Source organism: Eleginops maclovinus, chromosome 17, assembly GCF_036324505.1.
Source record: "Eleginops maclovinus isolate JMC-PN-2008 ecotype Puerto Natales chromosome 17, JC_Emac_rtc_rv5, whole genome shotgun sequence".
Lineage (NCBI taxonomy): Eukaryota > Metazoa > Chordata > Actinopteri > Perciformes > Eleginopidae > Eleginops > Eleginops maclovinus.
Genome location: NC_086365.1, coordinates 11224570 through 11243725, shown reverse-complemented (window position 1 = coordinate 11243725; position 19156 = coordinate 11224570). Strand labels below are relative to the sequence as shown.

The 19156-nt window shown below is 41.9% G+C and overlaps 1 protein-coding gene across 6 annotated transcripts in view; it reads right to left on the bottom strand.

The window, feature by feature from the left end:
• Positions 1-19156, bottom strand: part of celsr1a (cadherin EGF LAG seven-pass G-type receptor 1a) — a 75458-nt gene that overhangs the window by 51651 nt on the left and 4651 nt on the right. The gene's annotated exons all lie outside the window — the stretch shown is intronic.

The window sequence follows — 19156 nt, the reverse complement described above, 5'->3', positions numbered from 1 at the left end:
CGCCTTAAGGCAAAGAAGTGGGTGACGTTAGTTTTACAGCTGAGGGACAGTTTAATTGAATGCTATAGCAAAATGTAAATGAACCGTCACTAGAAGGGGGATGTTAAATATTGTATCTTGTATTGGAAAAAAAGAGTACAAGTCCAAACATGACCTCCAGTAGGCAGCTATTAGCCGTCGACATCGTGTAAAAACGAGAATGAGAATCGTAATGGCTGTAAAAGCTAGGAGATGAAAAGAAGCACAGTATGATTCGATATGACTTTGTCCCTTTTGTAAGGTTAATTTATTGGTTTGTTAACATGCTAGCTGTCAATCAATCTGAGACCACGTGAAAAAAGGGTCTGAGTCAACTTCCAAATGGGTAGAGTTAGCCTGTGGTGTGAAAGCGTGATGTGATTATAAAATGAATACAAATGAGGCTTAAAACTAGCAATCTTTTCAAGATCTTGCACAAAAATGATTCTGCAACATATTATTTGTTAAAGAATGAGAGAAGCTTAACAGTCACCCCAACAACAATGACGTCAAGACTACGAGGCCTCTTTGTTATCCTGATTCTCTGGGTTTGTACGTTTTATTGACATACGATTTAATGTGAGATACAGCAGGAGCATCGATTCACTTGAGTTTTTTTAAGAGGAACATGCACCCAAAACCCTTCACATGCACTTTGCAGGATAGCTGGTGTCTCCCGATGTGTCAGCGTGTTGAGTCCTTTCAGCGTGTGTGTGGTCGGCTCATTAGCATTAGCACCATTAGATCTTCCTAAAGTCCTTATTCATGAGATCAGAAAAAGGTGAAGAGTCAAACAGGCCATTCTCTGGCTTGGAGAGAATCACTCAACTAAAACCAGGAATGCAAGCACACACACACACACACACACACACGCACACACGCACACGCACACACACAATATCTAAAGGCAGTGAAGCCTAGTTAACAGTTGATCAAGCTAAATAATAGACAAGCATATGCGGCTACATTTTTCATGACAAACGTGTGTACATATACATAACTGTAGGAAGCATACACTCACAAACACACCACTTATATTAACATGCTCACACTACTCCTCCCCTCACTCTCTCTAGCATTGATCCTGTTTGATAAGCTAACAGGGAACAAATAGTTGGTGAGGTGGGGGTGCAAACTGATCAAAAGCCTCCTCACAGGTCGGCCTGCACCGCTCTCTTAAGAGCTACCCAGCCATGAATGGCCTAATAGGACCAAAGTATCCATTACACCGACACTGGATCCTGTCTTTCTCTCTGACTCTGTCGTTGGCTGCTCTCTTCCCTCGCTCATCATGGTATTTGTCTTTGTATTTATTTTATTAACTGCTATAAAATGTTTTTGTGTGGTACAATAGTAAGATTTTAACAACCACATCGGTTCACAGAAGCAACAAATCAACTGCAATAATATCCAAATATATAAAGTAATGTGAACATCAACTTTTTGCTAGTTTCCTGACTCCTTTTTTCTCGTGTCATTTCAGCTCTCTATGTCCCTCAATGTCTTGCTCTCTGAGGAGGTGTCGGGTTTCAGTTATTGTTGGTGCTGGTTACTGATAAATAGGGTGCCTAGTTACCAGCCAACACACGATTGGCTCTTTTCAACAAAGCAGGGTAAAAAAAAAAAGAGAAGGGGGGGCGGTGTAGGGAGGTCGCCCTGGGAAACCATGAGACTTGTGTCCGTTTAAATAGAGGGTCGGGCAAATCTCCAAGACGTTTGTGTATGTGTGTTCAAGTGTGTGGATGTATGCGTGCATGGAGCTGTTTTCAGGGGACAACGCTCAAGAGATGCCCCACTGACACTCCTGAATACCCCACCAACACATGCTGAATGCCCGCTAATACCCCCGTCTTGCCTCCAATACTGACAAAATATACAAGAAACCTTGCATGTTTTTATTTTTACAACCAATCACCAAAATTCCAAGACTTAATTCATAATAATTTAAAACAAATGAAAGCAGTAAATCCCCAACCACCAAAATAGACCAAAAATACTTATTTGAAAAAAATAATACGCTATGATTTAATACTAACTAAAACAATATAATTAAAATATTCACAGTTGTCTAGGTTCTCAACCATGAGGCAATAGTGTAACGATCTTAGATGGATTGCAGTTATGACCAGCTTAATAAGTAGAGTTTTAATGAATGCTGAAGTTTCTATTCTGAGGGAAACTACATATATCCTCCCCTTTTAGTTTATCTGCCCCCCCTCCCAGCGAGTGTCCGATCTGCTAGTTACAAGGTTAGCCACTGGATGAAAAGAATACCTGCCATTTTTTTTCACTTTGTCTGCTGGCAACCCACGAGGCAGGAAAAAGCGAGTCAAACACCAAAGAATAGAGTGACTTGACAAAAGCAGGCTGCTATAATTGTTACTTTTCATTCCTAATTAGCCACGGTAAAACTCCCCAAACTACCTCACCCTCTGTTCTCCTGACGACTATTCGTGGCCTGGAGGCTCGCTCTGAAGACCTGCTGTCAACTTCAGGAAGTCTAGAGAAACACTATAAATTGTTAAAGAATCAGCCAGAACTTTGAGGCTGTCAGAGACGAGCGAGAGCTAACAATTATCACAGCAGCCAGATTCACACATCGAAGCTTGTAAGCTGTCTTCAAAGATTGAACAGTATGGTGGTCCTTTAAGTTACAACCCTGAAGAGTTTCAATTAATAAAATCTGGTTTTTGATACTTCTTTGTGGCATTTTTAGTCTTGTTGTTTGTGGCGTGGTCCGCCATTTTTTCAATGGATTTAGATTGTGTTAACCAAGTATTTTTACTCAAAAACTATCATTAAGTACAACTTTCAGTGAATTTTCTTGAGTATTTCCATTTTAGGCTACTTTATACTTCACACAACAACAATTTGGCGGGAAATATTGTTCTTTTATGGATAAAGTTACCTGGGAGTCTAATAAATCTGTAAAATTAGCTCCACCTTTACTAGATGCAACTATAATCCAGTGATATAATATATGCCACTCTGCATAGTGGTACTTTTATTTTTGGTATTACAAATAGTTTAATAATGTACTTTTTACTTACTTTAATGTTCTACACTGTGGTGTTTTTACTTATGCTTGAGTAAAAGATTAATATATGTATCCAGTGTCAGGGTTAAGTCAACATACTGCTGTCAAGCTCACAAACATAAATAAAGGTATCATACTGTAAGTGTTGCGCTTTATGGGAAGCTGAGATTGCACTCTAAATGCTTGGCTAATTGCCCTGCCTGACACATAGTATAAACACATGTAGTATATCAGCTGTTCAGATGCTGTGGGCCAGCCGTTCCCCCGAGCCAAACATTTGCTGAATCAATGAGTCACTCATTCATTGAATCAGCCAGTCAGATTCACTGATTCATTCATGCGTTCAGTCCACCGTCGGTTAGTCAGCAACCAACCCGGGCAGCAGATTGGATCTGTTGATACAGACGCAGATGGTAGGGGCGAAGCTAGCCTCACAGCCGACCTGGAGCTGCTGTCTGCCAGCTGACCTCTTGATGTTTCTATCCTCTCTTGGCCCGGTGCCGTCACGGATTCAGCGTGGACCACTGAAATACCTTACCCTCTCTCTTTCCTAATTTAGGATACAATAAAGTAGAAGAAGATTACCGAGGGTGGCTCAGGTGCAATTCACAAAGACTGTTTGTGTGCCACAAGGGTTTTTTTTGTGTCTGGGTTTTATTGGGCCTTTCTTGGTTTTACTGTTTGGGAGACTTCGTCATGTTAATCCCAAGGAAACACAGTAATTCTGCAGGCTTTTACAAGAGAAAAATTCACTCAAATATAATGCAAAAGCAAAAGAGAGAGTATGAATCTTGTTTTCATAACCAGAAAGAAACAGCAACCAGCATGCAAAGTACAGCCAGTCGCTGCACCAGCAACACTATTTGAATAGAGCCCTTAGCATCCCATTTACGACACCGTTCTCTTCTGGAGATGTGGCTTCGATGGGGGTTGCAGAGGTCTGAGGAGAGCAGTGGTGTAACAAAGCAGTACGCTTGAGCGGAGGGGAATAATTCCTTCTCACCGGGAGATTCTTTGAAGTCAGAAAAAGAGGGAATGTGAGGGTAAAAAAGTTGAGATGCCCCCCTCTTACCTCTTTCCCCTATCCTCCCCCTTCCTTCCTTCTCACCTCCTTCCTCTCAAGATTCATCCGTGTCCCTCGCCACATCTCTTATCACAGCCAGAACTTCCATCCCCTCATCCTACATCTTCTTCTTACTCCTTCTCTCCTGTTTACTTCTTTCCTCCCCTCCCCTCCCACCCCTCTTCTTCTCCTCCAAAGGGTCAGTTAAATGTCAATGTATTGTGCTCAGTGACACGGCTGACAAGAATGGTGTGTGATAATGAGTCAGCTTCAGGAAAGAAAAGGAGGGAGGCAGTGAGAGGTATCAGTTTCCATCAATGTATCACTTTCTTTGGAGAGAATCTCTCTAGCTCTCTGAATTTATCAGGCAATAAAGGTTAACTTTAGACAAAAATAAATCAAAGTGGTCACTAGAGGCTCAATGGAGGTGAAGCTTTCTGCCTACAGATATTTCTTCAAGTTTTCCACTTGCTAATCTGGATTATTATTGCCTGTTATGGTTTGAATGAGTTACCTATAAATTGAACATTATCCAGGGCTTGTGTGCAAACCTTTCACTAAGTAATTCCTCTGCGCTACTCAGCATAAACACTACACGAAGGACCAATCCCGATTCAGATTCAGTTAAACATAACCGTCCCTTAAAATGTGAGAAAAGGGTTTCCCACATAGTTTTTTTTAGCATGGGTGGTCCGACTAGTTTCCAACAGCGTTGACAAATTGTCGGCATTCCTTACCGAAATGGAGGTAGCAATTACTGTCATCACACACAAAAACTAAGTATAGCAGCTTCTTATTATAAGGAAGGCAGCTGGCCTGCAAGGTCATCTTCAGATCCTGAGAAGTGGGAAAAAAGACTGGGGTTTTTATCTTCATCTTCCCTAATAAACTCCACATTGTTAACATAATTAACTAGCAATCGGTCTTTTGAGTTCTTTCATTAAGTCTAGGACGACATCTTGACAAATACAGATCACACGTGCTGCTTTTGGGAGACAACATTATTCTTGTCAGCTTAAATTACTTCTCCCTTGTCATCCTGCTGCTCCTTTGCCCCGTCTCTCCTCTGTACAGGGGGGTTCATCAGGGCGGGGGAACAGTAAATTATGACTTCAATCGAAACCTGCATGTACACGCCCCAACATCACACAGCTATTAAATCGACCCCCAATGAGACAAATTTTAATGGTGCCACAAATTACTGTGTCAGCACTTCACATCAATCATTCCCGATTACAGAATATTTCTGCGTTTGAAAAAAAGGAAAGAATGTAATTGAAGTGAAGGGGTTGTGTTATGACATGTTTTGATGATTTCAAGCAGATGATAGGGGTTGTATATAAAGGACAAAAAAACAGAAGCTTAGCTGGCTGTGTGCATGTGTGTGTGTGTGTGTGTGTGTGTGTGTGTGTGTGTGTGTGTGTGTGTGTGTGTGTGTGTGTGTGTGTGTGTGTGTGTGTGTGTGTGTGTGTGTGTGTGTGTGTGTGTGTGTGTGTGTGTCTACTGTTATCAGAAAAGGGGATATCAATGATGTTCAGGAACCTGGGAACTAGGAAACTCTTATTTGAAAGACGCCACAGACACTGCATGCATGTGCACAAGCATGAATGTACAAGCACACACACACACACACACACACACACACACACACACACACACACACACACACACACACACACACACACACACACACACACACACACACACACACACACACACGGCTGGATATTTCTTGGTTTTGCTGGCAGGTGAAGTCATTCCAGTGGTGGAGGCTGGAATGCAGAGACTATTAAGTAGGAAGAGATGTCTTCTGGTTATACACAAAGGAAAGTGTGTGTGTGTGTGTGTGTGTGTGTGTGTGTGTGTGTGTGTGTGTGTGTGTGTGTGTGTGTGTGTGTGTGTGTGTGTGTGTGTGTGTGTGTGTGTGTGTGTGTGTGTGTGTTTGTCATTGAGGACACTGATCTGCTTACATCCACATTTATTAGCAATGTATTCAAGGATGGTTTTAAGTGAATCTACATTGAAACAGCAGTTAACATGACTTGTTATATCTTTTTATTGATTGTTATACTAGTGTATTCTTGTATAGAGAATTGAACATTTAACAAAGTGATAATAATGTAAATGTTTCAAAGCCAAAAGCCAATTTTATGGTTGTCTGTAAGCTTGTAGGACTATAAAAATAGTACAAAGGGAAAGTGAACCCGATCCGCAACAAGACAAAACAGAGCATAATTAAAATCTAGAGCTGATGTGTAAACTTTGAAGCTATAAAGTAATGTATTAAAAAGCAGTAGAGCGTGTACAATACAAGAAAACTTCAATTAGCCTACGCAATGCAAGAGGTATGCCCGTGTGATGCCTCCCCACGGCTACTGTCATCGCTTTAGTAATAACAGGGCATTTCCACTTTATCAGCCCCCATGAGTGAGTGACTACAGAGAGCAGGTATGGATGGGATTACAAGGCTGACTGTTTATACATGTGAATATGTGTGTGTGTGTGTGTGTGTGTGTGTGTGTGTGTGTGTGTGTGTGTGTGTGTGTGTGTGTGTGTGTGTGTGTGTGTGTGTGTGGGGCAAAGGATGATGATCCAAGCTGTAAACCAAGTAACCCCGAGGCCAAACCAGAACAACTAACCACAGCTATCCGCTTTCATTTTATGGATGCTGTCTTACAAAACTGACAGGCCTCGAGTCATATCAGTGATACCTCAGCATATGTGAAGCGCATATATGGTAAAAACGCACCGCTACGACAGAGTTGGTCCAGGGAAGAGTGTAAAGGGAGCAGGGCAGAGGAGGAAATGCTAAATGTGGTCTCAGTACGAGAAAATAACAGAAAAACAAATCATAGGATTTGTTTTTCAAATCATAGGATTTGTTTTTCTCATTAAGCTGAACAAAATGGGAATTTAGCTTGATTGTTTGATAATTTAGCAAGCTACTCAATGTCTGAAAACTACATTTTATCAATTAACAACAGCCAATCAAATCAGTCCTTAATATGCTTATTTGGTGAGCAACACTTTGATTAGCAAAATCAAAAGGTTGATACATTAGCTAACAAGTCAACTACAGCTTCTACTGAAATCTGGCAGGAAAGTATGAGACATAATACTTAAAGGAATATTTTGACATTCTGGAAATATGTTTATTTGCAATCTTTGATACCAGATTGGTACTCCTCCAACAACCTTTCATTATACAAAGCTACAAACCGAGACTGGTAGCTTAAATTTGAGTAGCATAAAGACTGGCAGCATGAGTTTTACACGTTTTTGTAAAGCAGCTGTTTCCTTCTGTTTGGAGTCTGTAAGCTTATCTAGCCTCTTAGTTGTATCTTTGTATTAAATGTACAGATACGATCGGTATATAATCAAACCACCTGCAACATTTTTGTGGAAACACGGTACAGAAATTCCACTTCGATGTTCAACGGCTTTTGCAGCAGACAGTATTTCTACACATACATTCGCAGCCTGCATATATTCTTCAGCACTTAAGGAATGTATGTATGTATAGGTGTGTGTCGATGTAGTGATGAATGTGTTGAGAGCAGCAGTATGCCAGGCATGGAGAGCCAGCTGTTGGCCCCCAGACCCTCGGTAAGTTAAACTGTAAGCACCAGGATATGGAGCTGGACCAACTCATTCCTCACATCAAACACAAGGTTGAGCTTGGAAAGGCATCTCTTGGGCCCCGTGGTATCACAGCTTCACCCCACACCCAGTCAACGAACAACACGTGGTATTAGATGTTTGGCAGATTACTCAAAACACCAACGATCAAATACCTGAGAATATTTTCTAATTCAAACATGAAGCACTCAAGTTCCGTGTCACGCCGCATTTACACTGAATGGTTTGGCTAAATCCTTTCTCTATTTCTTTTTCCAATGCTGAATGAACCCCCTAGATGTATGCAGGATTCCCAGACAATCTCCATGGTGACGCAGAGTGAAACTGCTGTGACTTCATCTTTAGCCTTCATCAGCTGTAGGGCGTAGTTCTGCCGGTTCTTCGATGTCCTGCGTTGTATATTTACTCTTTTAAAAAAAAAATCAAACCACTACACAGTTAGCGTTTGTGTTAGTGTTTCCAAAAAAGTAGCATGTATTATCCAAATTTGCCAGTTGACAATCTAGAAAAAAGTAGCAGCCAATTAGGCGATACCTCACGATGCAGTAGAAATAGGATAATACACGACCAAGGAGCCTTCAAATATGGAGGCCTCCTGATCCTGAGAAAACCACTAGCCCCAACAGCACACATAATAAGACCAAAGACTTCACTAAAGCCTTGTGAAGACCAACAAAAAAGCTGCAAATTGGGGCCATTTTTAATTGGGGTCAAAATAATCAACTAAATATTCACTGAATGAACCAAGAAATACGAAAGGCATCTTCTCAAAACTAAGTATTGGTATCAGAGGCCACCTTTGTTCCAAAGAAATTAGCTTAAACTTCAGTCTGATCCCTGTAATAAAACGGTCCCCACTGTCCCTGTTAAATCCATACTGTAACGTCTTGTCCCGTGAACCCATTATAACCCGCGTGAACATCGACACGTCGGGACAATCACTCACACAAGTGAGAGCTGTCTGTTGAAAGGCCATCAGCATTTGAAGACTCACACAGTCACACACTTTTGAAGTGTTAACACTCTTTCCTCGCCTGTGTTTTTCGTGTTAAAGCAGGTGATGTGAGTTTGGTATGGGTACTGTATTCTAATATCGAGGGAGACTGAAAAAACTTGATTGTGTACTGAAGATAAAATGCAAATGAAGTCTGACTCTTAACTTTCAACCCTGTTCATCTGAGCTGTGGGTGTGGTCACAGCAGACTGAAATGTTAATGTTCTGCTTTGGTTTCTCTGCCTGTATCTGTTATGGGAGGGGGAATACATGAACACATATTTCCTTATTCCCTCAGACATAAGCTTGTAAATCATTATTCTGATGTGTAAATCATTATTATAGTCTAACCATTAAATGTGTCTGTAAAGTTAGGTTTAAATGTGTCCCACAGTAACATCACTGTTAAATGATGATAACTACGTATCTGACTATCAAGTTGTCTATATTAAACAGGACAGTAAGAAATGGGCGTATGGACTACTTCAAAAAAGGTGAAACGGTAATTTCTTTTTATCGCCTTTTTATGATTATTTTCCAGGCATGGATGCTATTGGAAATATCTAAATAGGATCATGTGAGCAAATAAAAAGAGTGATAACTTAATATTGGATCATTCTTTGGCTCAGGTTCAGGCACCCATGTGTAAGGAACAAAAAGCCATGACTGCAAAAGACAAATGAAACCAGGTATTGCTAATTCCCTGACTAATAAAAGGGTTTCTGTCTCTTGACATGTTTCCGGAGAAAGAGGACCATTATCTGCAACACACAGAAGGTAAGACAGAGTGACAGTCCAGTTGACCCAAGCAATTGCTGTATGAAAGTTGAGCCCTCAGTTGGTAGAGTCTAAGCCCACCACTTTGTCTTGGGAATGACCTGGGGGCAAACAGTGAAGAGACCCTTTGAGAGGTCATGACCCCTGAACCTGCACCTCCTCATCAGGTCATTCTTTGGCCTGAAGGGAAGCAGAGGCTAGGTTTGCAGATACATACGCCTTATAATCGACAAAAAATACATTATATTACCTCCCTCTGACGATTACCTATACATGTATTAACCTGAAAAGCCACTGCATTAACCTTTATTTGGCCTGCCTCGCCTATTTGGACTGAGAAAAGCAACAGCTCATTGGGCATTAAAGAAGCATTAAGACTCTATTAAGGTTACATTATCAGCTAAGCTTAATCAAAATGGAAATCGATCCCAGGCAGCATTTTAAATGATCTTGAGCAGAGTGAGTGCTCAGCTATGGGAGTGTCTATGGCCAGGCAGTAAGCATTAGCCTCTAACAGCCTTCAGAGTGGGTAAGGGGCTGGCAAATAGACTCTATAAATAAGTGCATGTAGACGAAGTCTTGGCCAACAACTCACTTTGTTGCACTGCATCATTATTGACACTTCGAAAAGGAAACAGGAAGGAACGATTTGTGAAGGGAAGTCTTTGAAGCCACTTTTAGTTATCTACTCTCAGGCAGAAAGTGTCCTCCCTACAGCTCTTATCACCAAAGAGACATCAGGAATAAGCAGGAGCTCATGCTTGGCATTCACTTGATCCAGGGGCATCCTAGGTACTACCCACACACACAAAGTCATGCGCACAAACCAAAAGAAAACAGCTACTCACTGTAACCCGGGGTTTAATTTGATAAGGCGCTGCTGAAGTTAGACGGCGGCACGTATTTCATTTTCAAACATCACATGGGATGAGCAGTAACAGAGAGGCATTGTGGGTCTTGCTTCATAACAGAGGTGTCAGGAGTGCTCCTCAACTGGATTAAGACAAGAAGGTATCTTTCCAACGTTTTCTTTGCAGATACAAGCAGAAAGCGGATTGTTTATCCGACAACAAATCATCTTAAACTTGATGTAAAATGGCAGGAAATCATGCTGCTTTGCTCAAAGACTACTTGTACTTTCATCGTCGAGGAGGTTAAATAATACGAGACCAAAAAAACATTCACTGGCACATAAAAACTGCCTTTTTAAGTCTGTAAAAAGCTGTTTCTGAAAGATAAAGCAGCCTCTACTTTGATACGCATGTAACCGAAGACATTTGGGGAGGGTGAGGCAGTTTTTGTGAGCCGTATAAAAGGTGGAAAGGATCTTTGTGTGAAACCTGGTCAAAACACTCCAGGGGAATTGGTCGACCACTTTCCAAAGTCCACGTCTGCTGTCAGGATCGTGTTTGATGGATAGAGGGGCGACTGTACCCTGTTTTTCATGTGCAAGTGCAAATTGCATTCATATATACAGGTTATGGATGTAGTTCTTGTGTGTATGTGCGTGAGTCACCCCGTCCAAAATGTAACAGGAGGATGTCGCAGTTCAAAGAAGCATCTTGACACCAAATGAAAAGGCAGAGAAAACCCAATACACCTCGGAGCTGCCTCTGTCTATGACTACGCATCCGTCTCTCGCTCTCTGTTAAAAGATGAGGCCTGGAGGTGTTGGATAAAACGTATAAAGCTTCAATCCGCACGCCTTAGTCTCTTCCTTTGAAATGCTTACACAGGCCTAAGCCGCTCCGCCCGTAGGTGCCAAGTATGACCCAGGGCGTGGTGTACGGTTTGCCTATGATGCTCAATGCGCTGTTATGCGTGTGAATGCATATGCAAGATTGTAGTGTGCGCTCTTATTTTTTTTCCTTTAAGCTGACAAGAGAAAGGTGCTGTCAGAGCAGAACAGAAGCTGTCATGAGGTTGTAATGGAACACCCATGATGACAGCAGTTGTGGCTGACACATTGGGGGAAAAAGAAGGTAAGGGTAGTGCCAGAATGTTCCTGTAAGTCAGGGTTAAAATTCTCTCATGACAGTAAACATACAAGTGCGGAAGTGCCCACGAGCGAGACTTTACATCAAAACATAGGGAAAAAATCTATCCTCCTAGGGATCAAAAGCCTCACACAGGTATATACCTTAATATATGTTTGGTACAAGTTTTATGATTAAGATCTCAATGCAAAAAGTAGCACCAATTCTGAAAATAAAAAGCTTTGTAAACACAAGGTTAAATGCTAATGAATGCATGCTAACATGCTCACTGCTTAGCAGATTTAGATGGTCTAAATGTAATTACTCATGGAGGTATTTGTTCATAAACCAAAGTATTAAATATATTTAAATGTTGCCATGATCAGAAAATAAGTTCCAATTCATCCTGCCAAATGTCTTGCAATCCATCCAATAATTATTGGGATATTCCAGTCTGCAACAAAGTGGTGGACATTAAAGTCACAACCACTAGTGTAGCTAAATAAAAACTGTACACTAAATTGCCATCACCCTAAAAATCGGGAGTATACACAGCAATTTACCCGGAGAGCAGCCTGGAAGGAAAACAGCGCCGTGTATAATCAAAGGCTTTAAAATTAGACTGCTAGCATGGCCGTCTATCATGCTGTGGGAAGAGAATGAGCTATACATGCATCAACACCAGCTTTAATCTACGCAGGATTTAACAGAGTAACATTTTCATGAAAAGTTGAACACATTTCGACAGACACAACGGGACAACAATTTGAGAACCAAACGTGCATCGACAAGTTCCTACACAGACACAATTAACTGTCAGGATTACTCCTCTCACCAGCTTCTTCCCTGGCTGTCGCTGAGGGGGAAAGGACTTAAAACCGAAACCTCTGTGAACATGTCATGAAGACCTTCTGCGGAGTCCTAAAACAACACTCGTAGAAAACTAGTAAAACCCAAAGTAAGGAGTTTTAAGCATGAGCAATGATGAGATGGTGTCAGTTTTCAGGAAACGTGTTGATGGAAATGTTTTTAACTGCTTATAAAACTTGACTAGTTCACCTATTGCTCTGAATAAAATATTAGGGTATCTTCCGGGATAAGATATCTGCGGATATATCTTTCTTTGTTTAGCCCTCAATCAAGCAACAGCACTCAAACAGATATTGCTCTGTTTGTGCCAGTAAACTCAATCCATTTAAGCCGTTTGACATTTCATCCTAATACCTGCATTCAGTCAGTGCCAATGCCAAGTCTTAATAGCTGTGAGGATCGTAGCCCAATGCATTACAAACAGCACTATAACAAAGGGAGCAAGGGTTTTGCCTTAGAATTGGCTAAGATATGAAGTTACAGTGCATGACGGAAATAATTACACAGCATAGGATTAAAGCGGGGTTGCAGAGTGCAAACTGAACATCCAACTATTTGAACTTTCGAACAATGGTACGGTTGTAATAAACAGGAAGTTGCGATTTTTTCTTAGTCACTACCACATTAAAAATGTAATAAAGACAAAAAAGGTAGGCAATAGAAACCACATAGAATTATAAGTTGAACAAATGATGCCGGTGTCTTACTGGGTACATCTTTAAATGTCTAATTCTTCTTTAAAAAATGAATGTTTGGAGGTAAGCTTGGCCAAAGGAACACTCAAAGGAAAGCTTATTTTAGCTTAAATGTCTTCGTCACTCCAAAAAAAGTTCACATTTAAGGACATCCAGTTAGTTGTGACGATTAGGGTTAGGGTTAGGCGACCATAAACATTACGATCCAGGCAGCGGACAGTTAGCTTAACTAGGAATAAAGCAAGTCTGGCTCCATCTAAAGGTGAACATCTTTTTTGCTTAAAACCGAAAGGGTAAAGTCAAATCACGAATGTATGGCTATTTCTTGGTCGTGTGCTGAGACTTCTCATTCTACATTTTGTTGATTTAGAAGATAAGTGTTAAAGTTAAGATCTAAGTTTTGCTTTCAAAGCAACTTAAATCTTTAAGTACAGTTTAGTGCCATCCACTTTGAAGAACAGCTACCTATTCCTTTCTGCTTTCTTTGATGTTCCTAAAATGTTTTTTTAAGAAGAAAAAACAGACTGCATGAGGTAACGGGACTCCTCAGGCAAGTAGTTCGTCATTATAGAGAGCCGGATAATGAACATTAAGCTTCCTCTGTCTTCAGTCTAGACTGGAGAAGAGACTGGACACCTGAGGGGAAAACCTGCTTTTTAAGAGTTGAAAAAGGTCAGTAATGCAGCGAAAGGCCAAACCTTAACCAGTGAGATCCTAAAACTGATTGAGAAACCGCGACTTCACGTGTTGTTGACACAGTTGAATGGCATCACATGACTTAGGTTCCCATGTGCACCACACAAGTAGATACAGTATATCAGTAAATAATCTGACCCCATGGCATGCAACCTAGACATGACATGGTATTTGAATGCACGTATCTAAATTTGTCCGTGTTGCTGTGACAAGTGAAAGTTGTGTCATTCGAATGAGACTGTTGACATATCTTGGCACCAAGAGCCAAAGCCAAAAGAGAAACAAAAACAAGACACATTGGGAGGACATCTTTTGTTATTATTACTCTGCATCGCCTTCAGTTCATGTTCTTTTAGACAACCTAAAACAAACCCGAAATGAACCACAACGGTGTGAATGCTGCTACAAAACCAGAGGAGGGACGCCCTTTCTCATTCCCTGTCACACATGTCGTTCACTCAGGCCAGATACTGTATATACACATACCCTCAGCCCCCGCCCCACTACCACTTAACATTCCTGCAGCCGGTCATTGCACATCATGACGCATGTAATGTCACACTCATGAGCTGCCGGCGAGCCGCGATGCTCTCCCTGCCTACTCGGTGAGTGCGACAAAGGGGAGTACTGTGTCGTCTGAGTGAGAGGGAACGGAAAAGAAAGGGACGCAGAGAGGTGTGTCGGGTTACAATCAAATACGACCCCTCCACCACCCAAAACCTGTTCGAGTTTGAGTGGTGAAATCATTGTCCTGCAGCATGTAAACGAGAGATAACCCTGCTTGTGTGTGAAACAAGGGAGGAGGGGGGAGATGGTCATCTGTGTGGCAACCTGGATCAAGGCCTTTATCACTAAGCACACACAAACTCTGAAAAACAAAATCTCAAATGCAAAAAATTGCCAAAGAAATAGATCACACATTGCAATGAAGGAACAATCGCCCCCCTGGACATCCCCCCGCTTTAACCCGTTGTCCTTGTTTAACCCAAAACATTGGTGTTTGCAAACAAACAAGCACACACACTTGCATGCTGGGAATACACTTCCTAGCTCACTTTCAATGGACAGGAACCACCATGATGCTTAGAGAGATTTCCTGCTGGAAATAAAACACTGTCTTGCAGAACATGGATTAAGAGTGTGGGGAGGAAGACAATTTGGAGATTCAAACAATGCCATGAAAGCAATTATATGAGTGTATCTTTCCCGGGTATAGAAAATCAAAAATGAATTTCTTTTAGCCTCTTTTGAGCCAAACAAAGTCAATGGTTCCCACGAGGTAAAGAGTGCAGTTTGCACCCTACTATCCCACAATGACTGCAGGCATTACCACACAGCCTTGGCTGCTCAAACATCCCTCCTCTCTCTACCCTGTAATTGAGTGATCAGACATCAGTGGAGTCGAAACAGTGACCAGTCCTGATCCCCTGGTATTTACACTTCAAACTGCAGTCTCCAGCCTGGAGGCACACATGCACACACAGACCCAAACATTAAAGCCCACGGGGGGATGTACAAGATTAAGCATGAATGTGATTCCTTTCTCGCTTATTGAACACAAAAACAGAGAGATGGATACGTGCTTTTACCTCAGGACAAAGGAGAGAAGCACAAAGGGGAAGACAGGCATGCGAAGAGATAGCGAGAAGGACAGTAATCTAATAAGTTTCTGTAACCACTCAGGACCGATTTAGCTGAGAAAAACCACGTGGTAGGAGGGCTACATTCTCCAGGCACATGGTCAAGCACTTCATTCTTTAAGAAGTGCACACAGGGACACAAAGACAAAGTGAGAAGTCTTAAGGAAAGACAATAATTCAATAGGTGAGGGGAAAGAACAGGGAGATAGGAGGCAGAGGGAGGACAAAGAAGGGAATGTGGTGAGGGGCACAGTTTGAAGCCAGGAGTGTGCGATATCTTAGGAATGAATGGGATCCCCCAATATCAGTTACTGTGAGTGCCAAGCCTGGGAATGGCAGCATATCTCACACACAGGAAAACAAATGAGCTGCTGCGGACAGGACTGAAGCACATATCTATCCACTTGGAACAGCCACACACACACTTGTGATTATAGTTTTTCCACTTTATATGGACTTTATCAGCTGAGAAATACTGATATCCACCTCTCACTTACAAATGTGCTCTGAATTTCTAGGACTCCACCCTCTTTCTACCCCATATATCAGGCTGAGAGGTCATAAGTCATGTGTAGAAGAGGACCGGGTCATTTGACGCTGAGTGTGTGTGTAAAAACATCATGTTCTGCTTTGATCTCATAGGTGAGAGGTCACGCGTCGTCACCGTCTGCGCATCTCCGCCACACCTGCGCTCAAGTGAGGAATCACGTTTCTGTTCGGCACAACAACCACAAGATAGTTACCTGGGAAAAGATGGGAAAGCGGGATCGGAATTTTACAGGGAGATGTTTGTCCCTTGACTCACACAGGTAGTTTTTCCCAATATGCGTTCTTGTGGCCTCTGGGATGCAATGTTTCGTGGGCAGATAAGGATTTGAAATCAAAACAGTGCCAAGGATAAGAGATTGAGGCCTGAATCTGATGATAATGCAGCAAAGGACCATTATTGAAGAACAATACATCAATGCTATTAGACAAAAGTCATTTTAAATCCTTCATTGATTGGGTGGGTTGATCACCTGGTAACTATGGGAAAAATGATTAAATAATGTCTTTAAAAATAATATTTGTGATTCCTAACGAACAGAACATTACTCTCTTTTCTTCATCAATGATAAAGCTATGGTTTTTGCTGAAATGTTTCTCAGTGGCCTCTTCGTGGAAGGTCAGTAGGTACAGCAGCGGATTGTTTTCCATCTAAGCCTGGATTTAAAAAAATAAGCACAAAGCTAAAGCTCTTGTGTCACAGTAGAAAACTAATTATGTATATTAAGGGAGGAAGGAGTGAAAGTAAGAAGGGAAAGTGTGTGTTGGAGGGGGTGGGCGGACGAGAACAGAAATGTAAAAAAGCTGAGCTATGCAACTACTCAAACGGGATTAAGAGCCAAACCAAAGGCATGGAAGCCCAGCAACAGCCCCATGGGGGAAAAGAGGGGGAGGACCCGGGGCAAGGGGGGAGGCTGGTGTGTGTATAAAGTGTGTGTGCATGTAGCTGCATGTCGTCCTGCACAGGGAGGGTGATGAGAAAGATCAGAGCCGCGGTGGAAAAAGACGATTTACCATCAATCATTCCTAATCATTTAAGTTACTCTGCATCACTGAACGATATAACACACTCCACCTGCAGCCAGTTTGTGCGAGCTTTAACCGTCGCTGTTTCCGGGAAAAACTCCAGTGCACAAGGGTTTTATCTTTTGCATGTCAGGAAGCAGCAGTTTGATTGGAGCAAATACAAAAATGCAGTGGCTTAATAAACAAATAAATGGAATCACTAATTATCTACATGGCTGATAGCCATGGCTCATTCACAACACAAGCTGGCCAAATGCTGGAAAATCTTGGCTTTAGATTGCGGGTCTGACTGTCAGATCTGGCAATCAACCAGTGATTTGAAACTTTAATTGTGTGGTAACTAGTGGAACAAATTGGTAAAACGGGGTTTCCTGTGTTTTACTGCGGGCTTCCTTTGATTTGAGAGGAATCCCAGACCTGTCATGGACCGGATAGGGCTCGGTGGCTGCATGAATTTGACAGCAGTTGACGAGAAGACAGTATAGAAAGGAAGAAAAAAGGTGCATTACACTGAAAACTGCCTCTGTGACAGTTAGATATTGACGGACACTCCTTTTTTAGAAAACCCCAAAGGTTTTAAGTGAAATTTGACAAGCTAAGATAAGAGCTCCTACAATGGGAACACATAGCCCTTAGCTATCGAACCACAGAGCTACCCTCACACACACACACACACACACACACACACACACACACACACACACACACACACACACACACACACACACACACACACACACACACACACACACACACACACACACACACACAGTACAGGCGGAACGAAGGCAGATAATGTTGTGGCTAGCAGAGTGTGTAAAGTGAGTGTATCTCGGGAGAGTTATCAGGGCATTCTTCTGTTTCAGCAGAGGGCTAGAGAAACATTCGCAGGCCTCCTGTTCACCACAATAAAAGCACCTGTGCACTTTTTGAACTGCTTACACAAAGAGTGCTGATAAGGGGCACGTAAAGAGGAAAACATGTCCTCTATAGCCAAGATAAAATCAACAAACACTGCGATATATTAAAAGTATTATCTTTAACAGATCAGGAATGATAATTAGGATTATAAGTAGACATGGGATAATGCATTCAGATCAATCTCATCACGTATGGATAGAGGAAGGCCATTTTAAAGCACTGAAGACTCTATTCTAGACTTATAGACATATCATTTGGAGCCAATCTGACACTAGGGCCATCGTCGGCTCTTGGAAACTCCAACTTGATTCAGCCAGTGACAGAGAAAAGGTCAAAACAATAACCACAAAATAAAACACATTTCTAGAAAAAACAATACAAAAGAAACCTATGGAGCAGGAGAGACACAATCAGAGTCTTGTCTCTCTTGTTAAGGTGCTATTAGCTCCAATCCCCTGAGGCCTTCCTCTCCCAGGAGCCCAGGGTTGAAAGGTCAAGACAATCTGTGGTAATGGCTATCCAACACTTGACATCGCTGTCCAAGCTACCCAAAACCAGAAAGAGTGGGGGTTTTGAGTATGTGCATCTGTTCAATTGTGCACAAACACACATGCTTACCTAAATGTGTGTATGTCCATGGGTACAACTAATGCTGAGGTCCAGCCCCATAGGGAGCATCATGAGGTCACTGTTGTCAGGGATATGGCAAGAGCTGTCAGCTGTTATTGAATGCATTGGCAGTGAATGAGGGCTGTTACTATTGTGGTCAGTGGGTAACACCTCAGATACTCCGCAGGTCGTCTATAGAGCCATAAAGCTCTTAGAAAAGGACAGTCTGTCTTTTGTTTAAGACAAAGAAAAAGGCACAAGTCCTTTCGGAAAAACACTGTTCTGAGGAAAAAGAGGAAGGGGGCAAGTCCTTCACTGCCCAATGGACTTTGCTGTGTAACAATACAGGTTTAAGTCCAGCTAAATAACTACTATATTATCCTAACAATGTCTCAGTCACTGCCCAAAAGAGAGGGAAATGCCCCTTTGTTAAAGGATCAAAGAAAGTTATTCAAGTTGACCCTAATTAATAATACATTTCCTGCCAAAATGTCTGAGAATTATTTCTAGTAACCACTAGCCCTGGTGCAGTCTGGTCCATAGCAGCTCATTTGTATTCCTTCAGTGACAGGCTGGCATTTCTTTAGCATGGAGAGATGATAGTGTCATGTATAGAGGAGTGAGCTGAAGAGATCTAGCTGTGTTGGGC